This window comes from Bicyclus anynana, chromosome 12 (genome assembly GCF_947172395.1).
Source record: "Bicyclus anynana chromosome 12, ilBicAnyn1.1, whole genome shotgun sequence".
Taxonomy (NCBI): domain Eukaryota; kingdom Metazoa; phylum Arthropoda; class Insecta; order Lepidoptera; family Nymphalidae; genus Bicyclus; species Bicyclus anynana.
The window spans coordinates 15927913-15943575 of NC_069094.1; positions in this window are offsets into that span (position 1 = coordinate 15927913).

Genomic DNA, 15663 nt, shown 5'->3' on the forward strand with positions numbered 1-15663 from the left:
AGCGCAAATACGAACCGTTATTGGAGGACTTAATTATAGTATAATTTGATGAGATAGCTTTAATTAAGAACAGAGCCTTTTACAATTTTCTGATTATCAAGATAGTGACAGAAATGTACATTTTATTTTGTTATCAAATGGGATTCTGTATTCAAACCCCAAATATTTATATATTCGCGATTTGCTAGAAATTATTTTGGGACTGATTTTCACGGCGATTTGGCATAAAATGAGGAACGTAACAATGTTTTCATTCTAAGAACGGCGTTAACACTGAATAAGTATAACCCAAGTCACTCAGAATTTTAGCATGTTTCAAGTTAAACTTAAAATTCTTAATAAATTCTTTTAGAAACATGGAAACATGGAAATCATTTTGTAAACAATCGAATGACGACGCATGTCGTGGTGATGGACTGTCATGTCAACGATCTAACCCACCTACACCCACATTAGATTATTTTACATAGAAACATTGTACCTAACTGTACCATTGCGTATGGGTGATATGCCAAGAATGGATAAAACTTTAAGAAGGATATAAGAGGAAGTCTGATAGTAGCGTTGGTGATAGAAAAGTGGAGGAGTAGTGCGGAGAGATGAAAGGCGTAATATCAGAAGATGTTGCATTGCAAGAAGGAATAAAAGAGGAAAGTAAGGCCAAATAAGATATGGTTGGAGTGTGTGAAAGTGTATATGTGTGTAGGTAAAAGGAAGGAGTAGGTGATAAGTTGAAGAATGATCTAAGCTAATGGAAGAAATTGACATATTTTTGCCGACCCCAATATGCAATCGCCCGCCAAATTTCAAAAAAATCGAAGTAAATCCTTAAAATTATGGTGTAATTATTAGAATAACTGAGTTTAATACATACAATATAGGTAGTAATGTAGTCACAAAAAAAAATTAATTTAAACATATTATAAAACGCATGTTTATTGAATGATTTTTTAAATTTGGCGGGCGATTTCAGTCTCTACTTTCATTAGCCAAACTCTAAAGGAGATGATGACAATGACCGTTGGTGATCGCACATATGAGTATATACAGACAGGGTGTAATGTGCGATCGCCAGCGCCTCGTTGTCATTCCTCCAGTCAAACGAAGTTATTATTCCACCGCTGATGAATAATCGACGATATTTAAAAGTCAGCCAATAAGTATGCATCAAAAGTTACCTAATAAGCCCGCTGGTCAAATAAATTCCACTCCACGGGCTCGTTCGCTTATAATGGAATAATAAATTATATTCTTGTGGAGGGGAAAAACTACCTACTGAGTTCTCTTGTACCTACTACAATACTTTATTATATACTAGCGGACACGGTCCAGCTTCGCTTTGACTTATGTATACTTCTTCCCTATCTCTACCCTATACTACCCTACCCCTACACCTACTCTATCCCTACCCTATTGTTTTCGGAAATATAAACTGTAATTTACACAAAATATATTTATGAACGCACGCGTGTGTTAATCATCTGTCAGTATTTTTGAACACACGTATAAATGTCAATCGTTACAGTATTTGACAGGATGCACAACAAATGTTTGACAGTTACTAAACAAAGTAATATTTATTGAAAAAAAAATCATCTTTTTCAATTATTTATTCGTCGAGTTTTCATTGTTTTTAAGATGTATTCTGCTATTCTTGGCAGAGACAAATCCAACAAATCAAAAACCATGAAAATCGGTGCAGCAGATCTCGAGTTATAAGTGTTGTAACAAACCCGACTTTCTTTTATATATATAACATTTTTTTTGGGATCAAGTAGGATGTTACATTGAGTATCCCCTATTTATTTTCAGTTAACGACTTTCTCTAAATGCAATTTGAGCCTAGTTTCCAGCATGCAATGTTATTTGCAGTGTTGTTTTCACATTATAATTAATTTGATAGGATTATTTTCCATAAAAGTTAATATGTTACCACAGCAAGCATGTAACAGTACAGTCAGGTATTATTAAAAGACAAAGAAACTAATGAGAGAATAAAAGGTAGACGTGTGAATTCATTACCATTTATCATTGTGTTACATAATTTGTATTATTAATTATAAAAACCTTTACTTAATAGAGCATAAAGATTTTTTATTACCTTAAAACTAATTATTTTGACATGAATAACTGTTCAAAATACTGATTAAAAGGTACATGAATTTCAAATTTCTTTATTTGCAAATTGTTAATTACAGATCTTGATACATTCAATGTTGGTATACATTTTTCTACAAAATACCATGCAAATTAAAAAAAAAATCTTAGTAGCAAATTATATTATTTTAAAAACACTATAAACTTACGTAATGACGATATTATTGACGACGTCATGATGATATTATTTTTGATGTTAAAATTAATAGCTAACTAAATGATTAAAACTATAATTAATAATATGTCCAATATCAAATTGTACGATTAATTTTAAATATAGCTACACTTAAATTTCTATAAGCTAAATTTGCTGATAATTTGTTGTAAATTAGAGATGCCATATAAAAAATGCTACTATGATGTCAAGCAGATTTTGTTTTTCCTTGGTTCTTTAACTGAGTATTTAAATAGGAATATTTAATCAAGGTTTAGATTAAAAATTATACTTGAAGAAAAAAAAACAGTACAACGTTCAAAAAAGATTACTCACAAAGAGAAAAAGGAATGTGGCGCGATAAATATCATAATAAATGTGCTTTATAAATAGGAATATTACCAGATTCCCTCCCAAGTGCCGCAGGCTCGGCCGCTCACTGCTCAGCGACCGAAAGAAAAAACAAGTTATAATTAAAAGATAGCAAACTTTGTCTTTTGAGATTAATTCACCGTGAAATTCGCTTTTGAGTTCCATGAAAATGTCTTAACGAAAAATACAATGCATAAAGGATACTTGCTTTGTGAACGTTGCTTATAAACAATTTCAAGATATTATTATATTAAACAACTGTACAAATAATTCTTGGTTTAACAAAATTGCTTATAATTCATTAGTTTATTTTTTTAGTAATATCATTGTGGTTTTATTTTGTTTATTCTAATAAAAATGTGAATCTAAAATGTTTTTCAACCGTTTAGATACCTACAGTCCTACATCTTTTATCTTGTTAATCGAATTCTTAACTTAGAAATAGAATAAAAAATTTTTCATGTATATGCGGTTGCATGCTGCTTGCTCTGTATAAAAAGTTAATCTATACTAATATAAAAGTTCTACAGGAAAAGTCTAGCAAGCCTTTATTGGTTGGTGGGAGGCTTTGGCCGTGGCTATTTATCATCCTACTGGCAAAGTCGTACCGCCAAGGAATGTCATGTAAAAAACTGAAAAGAGTGTGGATTTTCATCCTACTCCTAACAAGTTAGCCCACTTCCATTTTAGACTGCATCATCACTTACCATCCGGTGAGATTGTGGTCAAGGGCTGACTTGTAGAGAATAAAAAAAAAGCTTCACGTTTAAAAGTGCTAAAAATTCCAATAAGCTATTTTCACAAAATAAAATAGTGTGTTTTTAGTGCATTAAAAAGCACTATAATATCTGCATAATATTTGAGATAGTTGGGAAGCACTGGCGGTGACAACACATTTGAACCGGCGCCTAACTTCGCGCCGGCGTTTGTTTTTATAATTTACAAGCGCGTGCTTCGGACAGTTTTTATGATCGATTCGCTTTATAAATTCATTTTATTTGCTAGTTCGCTGTGATTTTTTAAAAATTCTGTACATTTATGAAGTGCACTTCGTGTTTCAATTGACTAACTTAGATAACTTATTTTAAGCTTCAATAGCTCATGGCAAAGGTTCTTGGTTCGATCTTGTACCTCCTCTGGTTTAGTGTCAAATCCTCCCTAGCTTGGTATGGTATGCGCGGTGGATTTACAAAACGGAGGTCCTGGGTTCGATCTCCGGCTGGGCAGATTGAGATTTTCTTAATTGGTCCAGGTCTGGCTGGTGGGAGGCTTCGGCCGTGGCTAGTTACCACCCTACCGGCAAAGACGTACCGCCAAGCGATTCAGCGTTCCGGTATGATGTCGTGTAGAAACCGAAAGGAGTGTGAATTTTCATCCTCCTCCTAACAAGTTAGCCCGTTGCCATCTTAGAATGCATCATCACTTACCATCAGGTGAGATTGTAGTCAAGGGCTAACTTGTAAAGAATAAAAAAAAAAACATAATTTGTCATTTCAAACTATGCATTGGAAATGCATAATTTATAGTAATAATGACGTAATGAACTAAACGGACGTGTCTTCTACCAACCTCAATGCGAAACAGTTATAGAGAAGCTCGAAGCAATGCGAGCTATAAAAGAGGCTTACTTGCCGCCGTAACTTGTAGCCACTCGCTTGTATCGTCGAGTACTGTGCGATAGACTAAGAGCAAGTGATTTTTCAAGTTGTTTGTGTGGTGTTATTAATTATTTTTTCTGTTAGAATTTATTCTTACTCAAAATACTCAATTTAAAAATTCATGGTTTCCTAAATTTCATAATTCTATAACTGTGTCAATAAAATATAATATAATTGACACAGTTATAATATATAATATAATTGACGGCCGCGTGGCGCAGTGGGTTCGATTCCCACAACTGGAAAATATTTGTGTGATGAGCATGAGTGTTTTCCAGTGTCTGTGTGTATTTATACATTATATAAGTATTTATATGTCGTATATAATTGTATATTTATATTATAATATCAACTATCTTAGCACCCATAACACAAGTTACTCTGTATGCTTACTTTAGGGCTAGATAGTGATGTGTATTGTTTAAGTATATTTGTTTATTAAAAAAAAAAAAAATTATAATTATCAAATAAGTGTGATGCACTTTTATTGAATTGACAAACAGATAGACAGATGGATGTAATAAGTTGAGAATAATGAAATATTAACAACGATTAAGTGGTTTTTTATACACAGTTTCAAACAATGCCAAGGAAATCAAAAGCAGTCAGTAATTTTTAACCGACTTCCAAAAAGGAGAGGTTTGTATAGATGTTTGAATGGATGTTTGTTTGGATGTTTATAACTCTTTAACGCCGCTTTACTGAACCAATTTGGCTAAAATTTAAAATTAAAGTAGATTTTACTCTGGATTAACACACAGGCTTCTTTTCATTCCTAAAAAACCATGGATTTTCCATGGTTTTTAGAGGATTCGTGAAAAACTAAATTTCACGCGGACGAAGTCGCAAGCGTTTGCTAGTGTGATAATAATTACTAGCAGATGCCCGCTTCTTTGCTATATGGATCGCCTCTATAAAAGTAAAATATCCCCATGCATTGTTTCGTCTAGATATAGATAGTATAGTTATGCTTATGTAGCGTTTTCAATGAAAGTGCCTAGCGGCTCTGCTTTTTGCGAACCTTCCAATAATATCATCAATGCACAAAACCTTGACAAATTTGGTTTTTATTATAACAAAATTGTGATGATGAATCTATTTATTGATAGAAATCATAAAAAAATCCGTTCAGTGGTGTTCAAGTATATCATGAACATGCATACATACTCGGAGGATTCTCATTTATAAGTTGCATAAAGTCAAAATCAAAATTAATTTATTTAGTTTACAAGCACTTTTGAAACATCATTACTGACGGCCTCCGTGGAGCAGTGGTATGCGCAGTGGACTTACAAGACGGAGGTCCTGGGTTCGATCCCCGGCTGGCTGGTGGGAGGCTTCGGCCGTGGCTAGTTACCACCCTACCGGCAAAAACGTACCGCCAAGCGATTTAGCGTTCCGGTACGATGCCGTGTAGAAACCGAAAGGGGTGTGGATTTTCATCCTCCTCCTTACAAGTTAGCCCGCTTCCATCTAAGACTACATCATCACTTACCATCAGGTGAGTTTGTAGTCAAGGGCTAACTTGTAAACAATGAAAAAAAAAAAAAAAAACTCCTGTTCATTGTCGTTATCACGTCAAAAAATAAAAAAGTTACGTAACTATAGTGGTGGATCCCAGGGACCCACACAAACAGCAATACTCATCTTTGTAGTAGAAAATGAAGCTTGTCCGTTCTTCTCAACTTTTTTTAGGCGTATTTTTGGAAGGCACCTAGGAGCGGGAGGCGAAGAGGCACACGTCGTGTGCATTTTTACACACGTCGTGGACATTTTTACACACGTTCAAAAATTCAACATGGGTCCAGTGGACCCACGACTATAGTTAAGGGTTAAAGTTACGAGGCTTCCAAAGAAAGGGGGTTCTCGACCCGAGCGGAGCCCACAAGAGCCATGAGCCAGAGCATGTATTCGGGAACTAGCTCTTGGAGTATGCTATTGTTACAATAAACATTGAACAAACACCTAACTTGTTTGTAGTGAGCCAGACTTGCGACTGTTTAAGTTTTTAAACTAACCTGACGCTACTTTGCAACACGAGTTTGTTTATAAACTTGTTACTTGTACTTTGCGAATAGAGATTTACAACAAATCTACTTCTTAAGACATAACACAATGAGTGGGTAAATTAATTAAAGTTACAAGCAATAAGTTATAGTGTCTTCTTCAAGGGTTTTAATTAATAATTAAATAATAAATTCGAGGGTTAGTTTTTGATTCTTTAATAATGTGTTAGCTCAAATTTTGGCTTAGGTATCCGGAGAGTAGATAAGGGAGATAAATAACGATTATTATTAAATAGCTACAAAAAAAATGTACCATGAATATGAATACTACTCCACCTTTTTAGAAATCGGTTAATAAATAGTTTTTATTCGGAATATATTAATATATTTAAAAAAATATGATTAATAATAATTCAAAATGTTCATAGCTCATACTCAATAAAAAACTATGTTTTTATAAAAAAAAAAAAATATATATATTTTTTTATAAAAACATAGGTAACAAATACAAAATTCGTTTTAGTTATTTTTCTACTACGCCAAATTTGAAACTCTAATAGCTTTTTTACTCGTTTAAAACTAGTTTAGGTTCGAGTGCAAAGGTATTCAAATTAAACTATTTAAATCTTGTAGCATACCTTTGTAATAAAGCTTAACATAAGCAAACAAAGCACCATTTTTATCTAAATTATATACAATTTATACAACACCAAAACTGTTTTAATAACATTAGTTAACATATTCCAACGGAATAGTTTATTTAAATTCCGAACAAAACAATGTAGCTTGCGTTATCGAAGCAAAATATGTTGGCTTTAATGCAACCCCGAAGTGAAACAACCCTTGCTTTATGCGAGAGATAAATTCAGACGTTCTCCGCAAGGCTCATAGATTTTAGAATATGCTTCCAACAGAGCAAAATGTAAATACCACATTGTATACTAATAAGCCAAAGTCCGCCTAGAAACTTTCACAAGCGATTTCAACCGCAAAGTTATCGATACAGGGTTCAATTTGACAATGGAGTTTAACCATGTAAGTGAATAAAAATACAAGAGACATGGACCATAGAAGAAATTTTCCGCAGATAAATATTTTGGATGGCCGCCAAAGGCAATAGACTAAGAGCTAGTGACATAAAGACGTTCGTTGTATTATAATAGCTGAAATTTTGTAAGTTCATGCTACTACCATCAAAGAGTTTGGGTCAAAGATCCAATGTGCACATATCAATTGTTAATATTAAATACACACATGTATTGGTATTACTGCGTAACGATATCGTATGTAAGCCAGTCATTAAAAAGACTTGAATGGAACCGCGCGTGTTTATTACTTGACTCTTCACCCATGTAACAACCAGACCCTCAACAGTTTACGTATAAAGTGTATTTTAAACGACTTCCAAAAAGAAGGAGACTCAACGTTCGTCTGTACGTATGTTTTTTATTTTGCGTAGCAAATGCGGATTGTCACTTATATTATGCAGAGGTAAATATTAAAAAAAATACTTTTTATACTCAGACGGTTGAGGGTCTGAATCTTTGAAACCTGCTATCTCCCAAAGTAACCACGGTCCAAACTACATACCATAAGTACTTACCTATTGTAGAAGAATGCTATGGCGAGTACAAGGCTTTTACGTACAAAAGGGAAAATTCCTACTCCTGTACAGGTTCCTAGTGAGTCTTCAGGGTAGACAGTGCATTTTTGCATCTATAGAGTGCACGCATCGAGAGCATGAACTGATAATCTGTCGCTGGCTCTCCGACTACAAAGCAGGAAATATGAAAGCTCACGTGAAATATATCCCTTTTAAAGTTCACAACATTTTGTCGGGATGTGTCTTGTGCATCGATTGGTTGCTCCGCTGACCCTGTTCCGTATCACATCGGGGCATTGGAACGGAAAGCGCAATTTTCCACCATGACAATACTATTATTTTTATAGAGTAAGACGTTATGATCAGCTTTTATGTTTGTTACAAAGTTTCAACTATTGCAAGTTTTTGATTACCTTAAGTTTCTTACCAAAATTAAAAATATTGAAATATTGATATCGCATCGGAGCAGCATCATATAGGAGAGGGTAACTTCTTGGAAGATCAGTTGGCTATTAAAAATAGATGGATTTTAAGTCTTGAGCGCTTTATCTATGATTTCAATCAATATGCACAAAACAAAATATTTTTTTACTAAAAAGGGAAGAAATTCGAAATGTCATCACATCATCACTAATCAATTTCGAACTTTTTTACGGAAGTGGTAAAATAATTAAAGTGGTAAATAATTAAAAATTATTACTTAAAAAAAACTTCTCGTGAATTGACTTAAAAGCGTTAACTTTTAGTTATGTCTGTTCTGTGTGTCTTACAACCTCAGTAAACAATCATAAGCATTGCATTTTTACAATAATTTCCTTAGAGAATTTTCTATTTATTCAAAAATATTTTATTATGTTTTAAAAATGTAACCATGGAACATTCCTGGAAACCTTTTCGATTAGAAAGATCACTGAAGGAATAAATGGAAAAATTCAATTCTATAAGGGTGCGATGAAAGGCTGCATGAAAATGGCGTCCAAATGGTGTCACTGACCGGCCAGTGTGCATTATTCAGATCGTCACAGTCGCAATAACCGCGCGAGCACGATATTGCGCAAATCACGCAGCGATTCTCACTTTGTATGTAATATAACTATAGGCCATGAGCTGACGGCCAACAAATGTAACGCGAAAAGGACATTTGTGGTGCTCCTTTTGTATGGCTTTCGATTGTACCTACTTAATTTATTATTCAGCTGTTTCCATTTGGTTATATTTTATTAACCGACTTCCAAAAAGAAGGAGGTTCTACATTCAGCTGTATGTGTGTTTTTTGTTTTCATATTATGTGTAAAGTTATGTATTACTGTATAATGTAGTATATTGGTCAGTGTGGGTGTAGCATTATTTTTACTCGCAGAATAAAATAACATACATAATGTAGGTACAATACAATACTGTACAGTCGAAGAACCAATTTTATATTTATTTATCTATGTAATTCGGAAAAATTGCGTAGTAGAATTTAACGATTGAGAAGGTAGGTATATGAAATAATAATACAATAGAATTGACAATAAATAATAAAGTTACGAGGTAAGAAACATAAAAAAATATAGGCATTGAATTGAGAAATTCCTCTTTTTCGTGTCGTTTAAAAATAGGTTATGTACCTACTGTGTATTTTAATTACCATAAGACAGTCTTTGATTGTAGTTAACCAAATAGACTAGCGTGTGTAGAAAGAAAAGCGTCAAAAAAGCTTACGCTCGCTGCGTGGTCGCTACGCAATGGTTTCTCGGAAAACGGGTTTCAATGTCCCATCTCTCTGTCCTCCCGCTCACTTTAAATAATTTAACAATGCGTTTTTGTTATGCTGTTATTCTTTCGTCTTTAGACCGAAATACGTTATTGCATTCACCTTACCACATAGAAAGCCTAAAACAAAAGATTTGATCAACCATTTTAAAAGCCCGTAAAAGTTTTTACTTAACACACAATCCTTACAGAAGTAGTCCCAGCTAAAAGCTAGTCCTCCATATATTACACAGCAGCAGTGTTTGACACAACCAAAAAACATCGCTTCACAATATCGCGCAGTGAAATGGATGCGCCAATTAGGCAGCGTCGCGGAACGCCAAGTTGCCGTTACGAAGGTCCCTCACAATGGACGAAACTTGGTAAAACTGGTTTCAACTGGATATAACTGGATATAACTGGACATAACTGGGCATAACGAGTGGCTCGACGCCGATATTGCCATAAAATATGTCCCGAGTCCGCCTCTTCGCACAATAAAAACACTTTTGTATTTTGTGCCAACAGACATACGAGTGCGAGGCGAGATTTATAAACTCCAAATAATATAACAAAAATGTTTATGATGTAAAATGTTTTAAACAAAAAACATTGTTGGCACGTCGTTGGAAATAAAAGTAATAGAGCTTTAGTTTTTTTTGTGTCTTAATTTTTTTAAAACCCGTATTCCAGTCACCCTCGAAATAACGCAGACAATAAATTAGTCGGAAAATATTGTGCAACTCGTGGGAGTTAGTGTATATTACTACGTAGTAGGTACGGGGGAGGCCTCAGCCGTGGCTAGTTACCACCCTACTGGTAAAGACGTACCGCCAAGCGGGTATGGATTTCGTCCTACTCGTAACAAGTTAGCCCGCTTCCATCTTCGATTGCATCATCACTTACCATGAGGTGAGATTGAACGGCTAACTCCTAAAAGAATAAAAAAAACGTACAAAAAATGAGCTTTTTACCGTTGTGCTTGATGTATTGATGTATTTTTGTTGTTAACATATCTCGATAGTTATTTCGAGGCTGATTTGTTGAAATTTGAGGTTTTTAAATTCCATTCTTAATATTCGTGATTCGTGTAGATATTTTCATCCTCCTCCTAAGAAGTTAGCCCGCTTCCATCTTAGATTCATCATCACCACTTACCATAGTCAAGGGCTAACTTGTAAAGAATAAAAAAAAAAAAATAATTTTGGAAGTGCATATTTTCTTTTTTAATAAATTTACGGGCAACTTCTTTATTTACCGATTTAAAATATATTAACACTACTATTGGAAAGAGAAATACCCCAACATTAAATTTTAAATTTAAATTACTGCCTACCTATCCTGACTGCCATATTCCGTAAAAAATGCTAAAACTTTTAATCAAGCTCGTATCAGTTAACGAAGTTTAATTTTTTGTAAAAATTCAATTATGAAAAACAATTTTTCTGCGCTACTGCCTATGTAGAGGAAGTTAGTGTTGAAATTAAATCAACAGTTAAAAGTTTATGTTTGACAGGAAATTGGGTTAGAATGCATATTGCAAAACAAAACGATGCGCTAACAAAGCAAGCGTGTCGGGCCACGAGCAATTAAGGGTTATCAGAAAAACAAAGTTATCCGAAACTAGCAAAAACCCCGTGATTTATCCCGCGTACTTCTCATTTAAAGTGAGAATACGTGTATAAAATATAACCTATGAGCCTCACATATATTGTGATTTACTATTGGTAAAAGAATTTTTGAAATCAGTTTATTGCATTCAAAAATTACCCCCTGCAAACTTGCAAACTTTATCTCTTCATAAAGTTATAAAAAACCGCACAAGCGCATGTCGGACTTGCTCCACCGAGAATTCCGTACGTGTAAGATCATTTTAAACAGTCCAGGAATCGAATTGCGCAGTTGCTGAGCTTTTCCAGAATTTAAGCTGCTAACACTTACCCCTTTTTAACCGACTTCAAATAAATAGGAGGAGATTTTCTATTCGAAACGTAAGTTTTTTTTAATATAACATAACTTCGTTATTTCTTAACCAATATTAAAAAATCTTTATTTGTTTGACAAAGTATACTTCCAGATTGGTCCCATTTAATTTTCATGAAAGTCAGTAATTTTTTGTTAAAATGAAAATAACGACATTGCCAGTACTGTGGCGCTTTCGTTCACTAACGAAACGCCACAGTACGGGCCACTGTGTTGGCAGTGCCTTCAAAGTGATCAGAAGGTAGCACATACTATGTTGTTTTTTTTTGTGATTTTGAAGTTGGTTCAGTTTTTTTGTCAAAAAGATTTTATTTAAAATTACAATAAAATTACAAATGTATAGTTTTGAAATTCTTACTTGTACTTGTAGTATTTGCCAAATTACTTATTAGTAGGTCAACGGGAAGTTCCCGTTTTGATTCCTTTAATGAGTGTCGAAATTTGTGTTTTATGCTGAATAAACGGTCGTATTATCTAACTTAAACTTTGATTTTTCAAAACTTTATAAGACCGTAGACGGTACTTATACAGTTTAAAATTTCAATTTGATATCTCTACATATTCTTGAATTAAAGGTTCTTGACAGACAGATTTTTTTTTCTTGATATCTGCGATCAGTCGTTAGACTAATAAGCAGGTGAGTTCTGTGACTTAGGGACGGTTTCTACAGGAGAGCCAGAGCTCTGCCATCAACTACTCAGTCGAGCACGTCAGCTCGCTTCAGACAGACAGATGGACAAAAAAACTGATCTTGGGTTTCGTTTTTTTTTCCTTTTGAGTTACGGATCCCTAAAAATCGAAATTCTACGGACGGAGTTGCGAGAACTCGTAAGTATAACTCGTATCTGTAGAGAATAGTACTTCTAAAGCCAGAGTCATCTCAGACGTTCAAGGATTTGCACGTAGCAAGAGATTTTCACTTTGTCGGCTGCGAAATAGGTGAAGCAATCTCTTGGGGATCTGCGGTTTGATCCGCGCCGCCCCACTGTTGACAATTTCATCTAAACTTGCAACTATGTCTGAATTTAGCTACTCACATTTGTTGCACTGCACTGGACTTAGATATAATTAGATTATTATATTAGCAGCGATGTGGATTAGCTGCTCAGACTAATTACAAAAAGGACCTGCCTCGATAGACGTTACTTTTCCGTCAAAGTATATGATCAACGATCTAATGCGATTCTAAAAACTGTCGCTATAGAATCAATGTTTTATAGTTGTTATCGTATGTGTTGCTTGGGGTAGGTAGTTAAAAATATACTTTTAACAAAAGGTCGTGTCATGTACATGTTATATTTTTTTATACAATGACAAGTTCGCGCTTGACTGTGATTCCACCTGATGTTAAGTGACAATATATTTGATAATACAGTAGCAGGTTAACTTGGAAAGGATACAAGTTTACTGTAGGTACCCGGACCTTTGACGGTTTCTACGCCACACTGTACTAGAACGTTAAAGCGCTTGGCAGGAAGTCTTTTGATGCTAACTGGCTAAGGGCAATGATTTTTTTATTCTATAACTATAATATAACTAACTTATACCCGTGTCTAGTAAGACGTGTGTTTAAATCTCCTTTTCGTTTGTTAAAATTAATATTTTGTCTTACATAGATTAAGCTATTATATATTATTATAACTAAGATTTTAGATACTTTTATCAGAGTAAACCAAAACTTTTCAATACTTCAAAAGGTTAAAACTAATTAAGACTATGTGTGTAACAATTTAAACAAAAAGTATTATGGTATTTGCTTTAGTCTAATTATCTCGACGCGAGGCTGAAATTTTGTTTCGTACTCTGATATTGGAATTCTTACTTGGAGAGTTTTAATTAAAAATCATAAAATTTAATTTCAACATTAGAAATTAACTACATGAATTGTGTAGGTATGTAATTTTAACGAATTAATGGATGTTTAAAATGCAACAGTTTGCTATTTTATTAGCTTTTTGACTACTAGAAATACCTAAAATTGAGTGAGTAAAACTGAGTGACTTTGAGAATTGAGCATTTTAATAAGGCCCATAGCGACCAAGTCTCGGGTCCGTAGGTCATCACTGGCAACACGCATTTTTCTGAGGAATTTCTTATGAAAGGATGTCGCGGCGTTTCCCGAACGCTGCCCAGCCGAGCTGGATTCTATTTGGATTAATTGGCTGGATTGTTTACTATAACAATCAAATCTTGTTGGTTTTTCCCCACGATTCGAAACTTTGACCTCATTTACTTCGCCAAACCAACTGACCACACTACGTAGGTTTCTACATTGATCGTAGATCATTAGATGAGCCTCAAAGCGTCGCGGAATTGTTATTGGTTTCGCACAATGAGTACGTCATCACTCGTAACACATTTCTCTTTATTCATGTTGTGGCTTATGTTTTTCCAAAATGAACACGAAGTCATAGTATGGAGGGGCCTATTTAACGATTTATATCGATGGGTTTCTACTGCATCGGTATCGTCGTTGGTTACACTACACGGCATCTGTCACTATCTGCTCCTCGTAGATATTAAACGCAAGCTGTCGGTTGCCACAAAGATGTCTGATCCGCATATTGCTCAGAGAAATGAGGAAGCAATCACTGAGACAAAGGCCGACATTGCTCGCATCGTGCCCGGTGCAGTTTCTGGGAACTGTCCGCAGTTTGCTGCCGCGGCGGATTGGTTTCTATTGATTTATTGTGTTAAAACAATTCAAAATATAATCTATACTAATATTTGACGAAATGGCACATTTGACAAGGAAATTATAAATTGAAACGGAGAGGAACCTTGTCAAAAACGACTCAAATGAAGCTAAGCTTCATGTTTATCTAGATGTGAAACTTTATATGCTTGTTTCAATGGCAAGAAAACATTTTGGTTTTCCCAGTCAAGAAATGGTATTTGACACTAACGACTTAAGCGAAAAGCTTGACTTTTTAATTTCTACTTATTTCTAAAAATAAGTAGAAATTAAACTACTTCCAATTTTTATATAACACAAGCTGACGCCGCGCGGTTTCACCCGCGTGGTTCCCGTTCCCGTAAAAATACGGGGATAATATCTAGCCTATAGCCTTCCTGGATAAATGGGCTATCTAACACTGAAATAATTTTTCAAATGGAACCAGTAGTTTCTGAAATTAGCGCGTTCAAGCAAATAAACAAACAAACTCTTCAGTTTTACAATAAGTATACGAGTAAATTAAAATTAAAGTTTCGACGATTTTGCGAGTTGCGAGAGAGTTCTTCAAAAGATGTATGTGTATGCGTTTTCTATAAAAACAAAGAATTATTAAAATATACCACAGCAAGTGAATGTACCTTATCTATCATGTTATAAAAATACGGTTTAATTAAATTATTCTTCCATTATTATTAAAAAGTTACTAAAACACCAGTATTTTTTTTAGCAGAATTCTATTGTATTTTAATTTACAATGCCAACAAATCTTTTGATGTTTCTTAATTTATCAAACTCTCTGGCCTAGTTGGTAGTGGATATTATGTACGGACGCCATATATAAATACTTCGTACTATAAAACCCTGGTAACCTAAAAATTAACGCCATAACATCGACATCTCATTCACGAGGGATGGGGGTGGTTCACAACAACCTGTCAAGTTTCCACATCACTGCTCACCCCGTGTAGGATTATGCAAATACATCCTTATGTTTTGGGCCTTTTGCCCAAATAATGTTGTGTTATTTGTGAAGAAATCCCTCATTTTAGCTGCCGGGCAAAGTTAACTATGAAATCAGGGACCCGTATTCGATTGCAAAAATACATAATTACCTTACTTTTCTGCTACCCATGGTAAAAGAGCGGATAACGTTTTTCTTTATCTCGGAGATCATGTATAAAGCATGTATTATTTTATACATAATGTATTCTGTGGTATTATCACTAACCTTATAATTATAATTATCGTTATTGGATAAAAAAGGGTCACCTTAAGATCATGAGCCATGATAGCCCAGTGGATATGACCTCTGCCTC